Source organism: Triticum dicoccoides, chromosome 4B (assembly GCF_002162155.2).
Source record: "Triticum dicoccoides isolate Atlit2015 ecotype Zavitan chromosome 4B, WEW_v2.0, whole genome shotgun sequence".
Taxonomy (NCBI): domain Eukaryota; kingdom Viridiplantae; phylum Streptophyta; class Magnoliopsida; order Poales; family Poaceae; genus Triticum; species Triticum dicoccoides.
This window is the reverse complement of record NC_041387.1, coordinates 90,024,655-90,032,650: the sequence shown is the minus strand read 5'-3', so window position 1 is coordinate 90,032,650 and position 7,996 is coordinate 90,024,655. Positions and strand designations below refer to the sequence as shown.

The following is a 7,996-nucleotide window of genomic DNA, read 5'->3' as shown; positions in this document are numbered from 1 at the left end:
GGCATCCTTGAGCTCCCCTTGCACTTCGGCCACTCGAGCCTCGTGCCTCTCACCGGGAGTCTTCACCATCTCCAGTTTGGACACTGCCTTTTTGGCAGCCGCCTTCTTCTCGACCGCCTCAGCCTCGGTTTTTCTAAGCGTCGCTTTGAGGCCCTCCACCTCCACGGCAGCAACTGTTGTCAACAAATAATGGAATATCAATACACAATCCGGAACATTAGTATTCGATAATAGCAGCTATGCATGAGCTTACCTTGTGCCTCGTCAAGCCGCTTGTTGACATGGTCAAGCTCTTCATCGGAACATCTTAGCTTCCGATCCATCTCCTTCAAGGCAGCGACATTAGCAGCTATAGCCAGGGATGATGCCTGCAATGTTCGATCAATCAATACACATTGTAAGACGACCTATGGGTATTTGACCCTCTGTAAGGTTTTAGCAATCCTTACAGAGTCTCGAGGGCTGGCATACATATGTCCGGCTTACCCAAGCTTCGTCCCGTAAGGGGAATAACCATTCTCACGGGAAAAGAGTATTACTCGACTCACCTCAAAGCCTGTTAGAAGGCCTTGGATGGCGTCGATCAGTCCGGATTGAACCGACTGAACACCCTGTAGAGCAGCACCCATAAGGGCGTGGCGCCCGTCGATGATGGCGGAGTTGTTCACCAGCTTCCCCAATACGTCTAGCCAGCCCGTCGCTGCCTAGCGATTAGTGTCCAGCACGGACGGCGGAACCACAACCCCCTCCCCATGGGAGGGCGGAATCAGCACCTATGAAGGCCTCCAGGTCTCAGGTGAAAGGATCGAGATGTACCTAGAGGGGGGGAGGTGAATAGGTACAATTACAAATTTTAATTGTTACTTAGCAATTCTAGGCAATAATGCGGAATATGAAGTTGAGCCTAACAATTGCAAGTGTGATGCAATGAGATAAACCAGGTCAACAAGTAACACTAGAGGAGAGTAAGCAAGCACAATGTCCATGGATAGGGGGACTAGTCCGTGGACACGGATGTAGGAGGCAGCTGGCCAACGCTAGCGGCATACATTTTCATAACAACTCAAACCAACGTGATGAAATTCGTGCAAAAACGGCCGGATTTCATGTGAACTCGACCAGATTTCATACAAACATGAGGGATGTCGTACAAACCGGACGCAAACGGTTACGTTTGGAAATATTTTAACTAAAAAGTTAAAACTATGTGCACGTATGGTCGTGTGGAGCTCCACTCCCACGACACAGATACACTACACTAGTCTATGTCCGCACGCGGCGGATCCCTTCGTCATTGGACTGCCCAGAGTCCCGGAGGCATATTCTTCCCCCGAATCTTCCCTATGTCTGGCTGCATCACTCATCGGAGTGTGGCGAAGAGGGTGCTTCAACCAGAGGGGAAGGGTGCTTCTGTGGACGCACAGGCTAGGGTGGTCTAAGATAAAGAAGAAACCGGGCATGTCACCGGCTGTACAAGCCGGTAACGCACCGGCGGTGGCCTTCCTGAGACCCAAGCGGCTGCGGCCTCCCTTGTTCTACTTTCCCTCAAAGTTTCCAATAGACGTGGATGCGGATGCACTGGCCACTGACTCGTCGATCTCCTCCGCGCACGCGCCTTCTTTCTCTATCTGCATGGCACGACTACGCGCACGTCGATAGCGGATGGCGTGGTCGTAGGCACTGGAGGGGCTATACGACACAACGTCGTCCATGCACGTGCCGCCGTGCTCCCCTCTGTGCCGGCTGGAGCAACTCGTCACTCCTCTGCGAGCTGGCTTGGAGCGGTGAGTTGCGGAAGCATGCACTGGATTGGGGCGGCGACTTGCTCCGTCGGCCTAGGGAAGTGAGTTGGAGCAGCGAGCTGCCTCACTTGTATCGGCCTTGGCCGGATGCCTTGGAAATGGTGGAGAAAATGGTGAAGGAGGAGATGGGGGGAGCGGCGGAGGGGTGTCATTCTTGCCCGGTGCCTTCCCTCGTTTAAATAGAGGGCGGGCGGGAGGAGCTCGACCGATGTGGCGTTTAATGCATGCCCACTCTTGAATGTACGTGTGGCCAGAGTAGGTTTCTCGGCTTTCGCGCGGGGTTAATTGAGGTGTATGAATGCGGCGAGGAGGCGTGTTCAGCCGAGCATGCAGCGGGTGGTGTCCTTGGCCGGTGCGCCGCTTCAATGGCGGAGGCAGTGAGAGGTCGCGTCCGCCCTAAGCCGTCTTCAATGCGGAGCAACGCACTCTACAGCGGCATGAATGCAAATAGTTGGCGTCAGGCGGGAGCGTGCACGAGACGAGGGAGGGATTTTTTGGTGGGCTAGGACAGTTAGAAGCGTGCTTCGAAGTGGTCCGGTCCTCCGCAAACCTCCCTCACTTTTATCTCAAGTTTGCATGAGAAATCGCGCTCGGACCGCTCCGCGGAGTGATACAAGTCGGCGTTGGATGACTTCCACGTTTCGAATAGTTAGGGGAGGTTTATAGGTCCGCTTTGAAAATTCCCTAGGGTGTGTTTGCTTTAATGCGTCGTAATGGATCGGACCCATCCCGAGAGACCATTCTCGCGTTTGGCTGGCCGTAGGAACCGGAGCCCACCAGTTCCCAGGAACAGCATATTCACTCATTAGACCGCTTTCAATGAAAAGGTGATTGGATGAGGTGCTAAGTGCATTAAATACCTTAGCAACTCAACTCCCCAATGCATAGGTGGTTAGCTTGTTGTTGATAAGCACAGTTTATTTAATGATTTAGCACCTAAAGTCTTTCATGCATTGGTCAATTTGTTTCATTTAAGTGGTTTGCCTAGGTTCTCGCGCTTGGCATTGATTCTTCCTGGGTCACCAAAGTGCTCTCTTCCCTTTTTAAATGTTGTGCCATATCATTTTTTCGCTTATGTGGCATACTTACCACATGTCCATGATGAAGCACTGGGAAGGGCCTTATCCGAACAGGGAAGTTCCTTGAAATGAGCGGACCACACGGAACGCCTCAACCCCGACTGTCATCCTCTTCCTCGTCTCTCCCCGCCTCTGTGCGCTGCCAGCCTCCACACCCTAGTCTCTCTACCCATCTGATCTGCGATGCCGCCAACCAGTCCCGCGTCTTCCCCTCTCCGGCGGCACCATCCCCTCCCTAATCTTGCACGCGCCGCCACCAATAGCCCCACCGAGCGCGTCATCACTCGCGCCGGTCATGGAGGCCGGGCGCACCCGAGGTGCCCATCTTTGGTGGCCGCGAGTTCGCGCACGTCGTTCTTCTGGCTTCCCTCATCTCTCTTGGTGCAGTGCCGGCGTGCAGGCTAGTGGCCGGCAGGGCAGCGACAGGCAGTGTGCAGGTACGATGCAACCTCAGCGGCGCAGCAAACAACAACAATCAGGCAGTGTGCAGCGACATGCAGTGTACATGCACTAGGCAGCAACTCAGCGGCGTAGCAAACAACAACTATAAGCGGCAGCGACCAACAACAATCTCCAGTGTTATTACGATGCAACCTCTAATGATTACTCGTCACATTCGTCATCCATTAATTTTTCCAATCCTGTGATGTTGGCAGAATGATGAGTTATGGCTACCTAAACTTTTGATTTGTTCTGCACTGCAGCGTTTAATGCACTGTTCAGCTTAATCAAGTGTTTAGTATACGTTTAGTTTAGTTTTCTATCAAAATCTAATTCAGTGTGAATTGGTGTATCAAATGAGATGAATAATTTTATTCCATTCCATTCCATTCCATCACTCAAATCAAACACCAAAATGTAATCATTCCATTCCTCGCTATTGCTCCTACCAAACATAAAGATAGAACAGACCCGTTCCGGTGGAATGGAACCATGCCAAGATCATAGGAGGACCGTCCCTCTTAGATGAGGTTCCATAAAAAAAAGTCAATCCATAGTGACTACAGCTTGCTCAGAATGTCCACTTTGGACTCCATGTCCGCAGTGTAAACCAGAGCTTGCCGAGAGTTATAACGAATATTTCCCTTGTTCCTTCGTATATGACCGTGTTTTTAGTTGATTTAATCGAGAATGTTTCACTACCAATGATGGCACTGATCTGTCACCAAAGCTACGCTTTTGCGGCAGCTAAACATCCTAGAGAATCCCTATGATCTAAGATGAAGAATGTATATAAGCTAAACTTAGTGCGTGTTTAGAAATACTCCAGCTCCTTCGAATCCTCAACTCCCGCTTTTCCACCAGAAATGCTGCTCCTTGTAGAAATAGTGCTAGTACAAAGATGTTCCATAGGCAGCTCTGCTCCTGATTCACGTGGAGCTGGCGGAGAAACAGGAGCGAGTGAGTCGGGCGTGGGCACGCGAACCGTTTTCACTTGGTGATGGCAGGTTCTTCATAAATATTATCAATTCCTTGATTTAAGGATCTCAGACCTCAGAAATAGCAGCTTCGTATTTTTCGTCTGTAACCAGCTTCACTCCCCGTTTTCTACTCTATGAAGTTTACCTGTTCGGCGTCGCTCCATCAACTCCGGAAGCAGAGTTGAGGAGCGGAGAGCATCCGAGCACGCCCTTAACATCATGACTCCAACCCGAGGTCTATCATTAGAATCGCCAACAATCTAGAAGTACCGTACCTTAATTGATGAGAAATGCAAAGATGTTTTAACACACTAGGTCATCGATGGCGCGCGTTGCCGCGCCCGTCTACTTATACGATAAATTATACAGATTTATGTAAATATATATGGCCACATGAAGTATAATATACTTCTAAAACATAACCTTATATTAGTCAATAATTAATGAAGATCTCATATATACTAAGATAAAAAGTAAGGTTTACCTACACAAATTGGCTTGATATGACAACATATACATCCATGTATTCAGTAAATAAAACCAATCCATAGTGCCAAGACAGATAATAAGCCACAGCAAAAATAAACATGCAAGAGGAGACATAAATTGTCATTACAGATTGTATACATGGTGCATTAATGAAATGTTCATGTGCCTCTCTACCGAAAGGGGCTCCATGTTCCGCAACAAAGAAGAATTAGGCGGGCCCGGTGCCTAGACATTTCATGTGTGGAGTGTGCCACACTCAAGGAGAAGAATGCTAACAAGGATTTCACTTAGTTAGGAAATCAAGTAGTAACTGATATACTAATACCATAAATGGGATTTCCTACGTAGAGTGGAATGCGGTAGAATAATAAGAATATCTTTACATAAGCATAAATGGACATTTATATTATCAGTGGTACACTTAATTTCTGCTTCATTTCACATACTCAAATTTGATTATTTGTCGGGTTATCTCAGAGTTCCAACCGCTGCAATCAAGCGAAGCATGTGCAGATGGCACCTGTACGAAGGCCTCTGAGCCAAGCACCTATCAAGATTTTTCTAACATCTTATAAACTGGAGCATGATTCTAAAACATAATAATGATTATAGAAGGCAAATGAAGGAGCACTTGGTCGTACATTGCAAATTTAATTATATGAAAGCGATCAGAAGAGTTACCACTACATTAGCTACAAAATCAATAGAAATTTTAGTTGATTTAGAGGATGCATGGCAATCACCGGCACTCGAGGGCGCAACATCATCAAGCTTTCACTGAAACTGTGAAAAACACACAGGTGAGAACTAAACTGAAAATGCAATATAAAGAGTATATTATGATATAATTTGTACATGCATGCTCCTGACATTAGCACTACATTATGTTCATAAGGAATAAAAAGAATATTGCCCACACTATAAGAAAAGAAACATCACCACTATAGTAGATCACATTTTTATGCTCAACACTTTCTTTCTATAGTTCTTCTGAAATCGGGGTTCGCCATCGTCATGTTTCCAGTAGGAGTTTTGTCAGTACTCTGAACACAAGGAGAAGGGTTCAGCACGTTATGAAGTGGCAAAGTTCAGAAAAACTGCTAGGCCTTGATTGACACGTTTTGACACTGACTCGCCCCTAGCTCGCTTAAATGTGCCGCTTGTTTTGTACGAACACTGTGCGGCAGGTACAACAAGAGCTCACTTGGCTGAAGAAATCAAGGGAAGACCAGGTGAGCAACCTGTACACCTAGCCAACGTATCACGGCAACATAAAAAAATCTAAGAGACAAGAAGGGGAACCCGGATCTCACCTGCCTGAAGAAAGACATGAGAACGAGCTGGGGAGGTTGGAGAAGGGAGGCGACTGGGCGAAGAGTAGACGGAGTCGTTTCACCACGACACCTCGAGCGCATCGACTGAAGCCGGACCCGCGCCTCTGGTCGATCACAGCGCGAGCCTCGTCTTGGCCGGACCCCGCCTCGCATTATGGCTGGATGGACGCAGACCGGCCGCTCCTCTGCGCGTGTGTCAGTGGATCCCCTTGAGCGAAATTTGGATCCAATCTCAAAACTGAATCCATGAATATTTCGTGGTACATAAGCGATTTTCGAAATCTTACCGTGTACTATTGGAACCTCATCGTGGTAACCACTAACCAGGCCACGGGCCACCGGTGAGTCTGGACAAGAAAAGATTGAGGATGACAACGCATCTTCTAGTCGTGTCCATCTCACTCCCTCTGAGCCGCCTGGTGGGGGTCCTTGCATCGTGGATCGAAAAGAATAAGCTTGGTTTTGGGTTGTGGATCCAGGAGCTCACCCTTACCAGCGCCTGGGTGCTCGAACGAGGTTGCATCCAGACTTCCAGAGATGGCGCGACACGGAGTAAAAATCTGGTTCAGTCTTTAGTGGTGTAAAGCCTCAACGTATCTGTGAGTGGATCCCCTCCCTGATGAAATCTTAAGGGTAAATAAGAGGGCGGCGGCTGGGCGAAGATGAGGAGGCGGCCGGCCGGAGACGAGGGCGGCGCAACTTGTATCGCAGAGTTAGAGACGAGAGGTCGGGGGTGGGAATTGAACAAGAGAGGCGAGAGGTCGGGGTGGAAGGGATGAACCCATCGCCGCCAGCCCGCCATCGCCTTAGGTTTTGAGAAGCGGAGAGGCCAGGATATCGGATCGACGCCTCGGCTGGATCCGCGAGCAGTTTTTTTTTTTACGAGCCACGAGCCAGCAATATATCGTCTTGGACCCCCTGTGGGCTGAGAAAACAGGCCCACTTTACCACAGGGCACGGTTTCGGCCTCTGAAGCAGCAGCCCATTAGGACAGGCCCACACGCATTCCTTCGCTAGCCTAAGACTAGCCACAATGGGGAGCACTAGTATATTGATGCGGAACATCCCACGGTCATCCCCATGGACGTATCTACATCTACCATGACACCACTTGGACCAATGAAAAGAGCTCGAGCAAAGGCTATCGAAGATAAGGTGAATTCGCTCCTCTCTGAACTACCCCTTTCTACACATGAGACTTGGCTACTACCTCAAGCGGAAACACTATGTGTGATCAGGTACTTACAAGAAGGCCACAGAACAGCTACATCCAATGGCCAAGACGGTCAGGACACCAAGTATGAAGGACAAGAAGAAGAGCTGCCGAAGAAGCTCCAGCGAGCGGACATCTGCCCAGGACCGGACGTCCGGCGCCTGACGTTCTAGCCAGCGGACGTCCGACCAGGACCGGACATCCGACACCTGAAGGCCCAGCCGACGAGTGCTACAGCGAACACTGCCCAGCGAGCGGACGATCGAACCAACTAGACGACCGGTGACCGGATGACCGGCCACCTCGGACGTCCGGCACAACGATCACAAAACGAAAGTAGCAGAGGTCCGAGCCCTACCGGACGTCCGGATCTCCACGAGTGACCGAACGACCGTAGAGACCGGACGTCTGCTGCCTGTGTGTGCATAACTTCGGGCCCGAAGCCCATGTACCCCTTCATTCCGCCCCCTTTTGCACTTAGACTATAAATAAAACTCCTCCTCCTCCTAGTTAGGGTTAGCATTGGGATAGCTCATATTTGATATAGAGCTTTGCTCATCCACTTGGTTACTTCTCCTCGGAGCTCACGACCTCTTCGGAGAAGATCCCCAAGCAGATTCAAGACCCCATCACAGGAAGAACCTTCAAGACCTCCTCA

At 49.5% G+C, this 7,996-nt stretch overlaps 1 long non-coding RNA gene across 1 annotated transcript; it reads right to left on the bottom strand.

Moving 5' to 3' along the window:
• Window positions 1-4,800: 4,800 nt before the first annotated feature.
• Window positions 4,801-6,944, bottom strand: LOC119295199. Its single transcript, XR_005143805.1, has 3 exons — window positions 6,413-6,944; window positions 6,105-6,333; window positions 4,801-5,999 (listed from the first exon to the last, which is right to left on the bottom strand). It is a non-coding gene; the product is annotated as an uncharacterized LOC119295199 (long non-coding RNA).
• Between the last annotated feature and the right edge of the window lie 1,052 nt (window positions 6,945-7,996).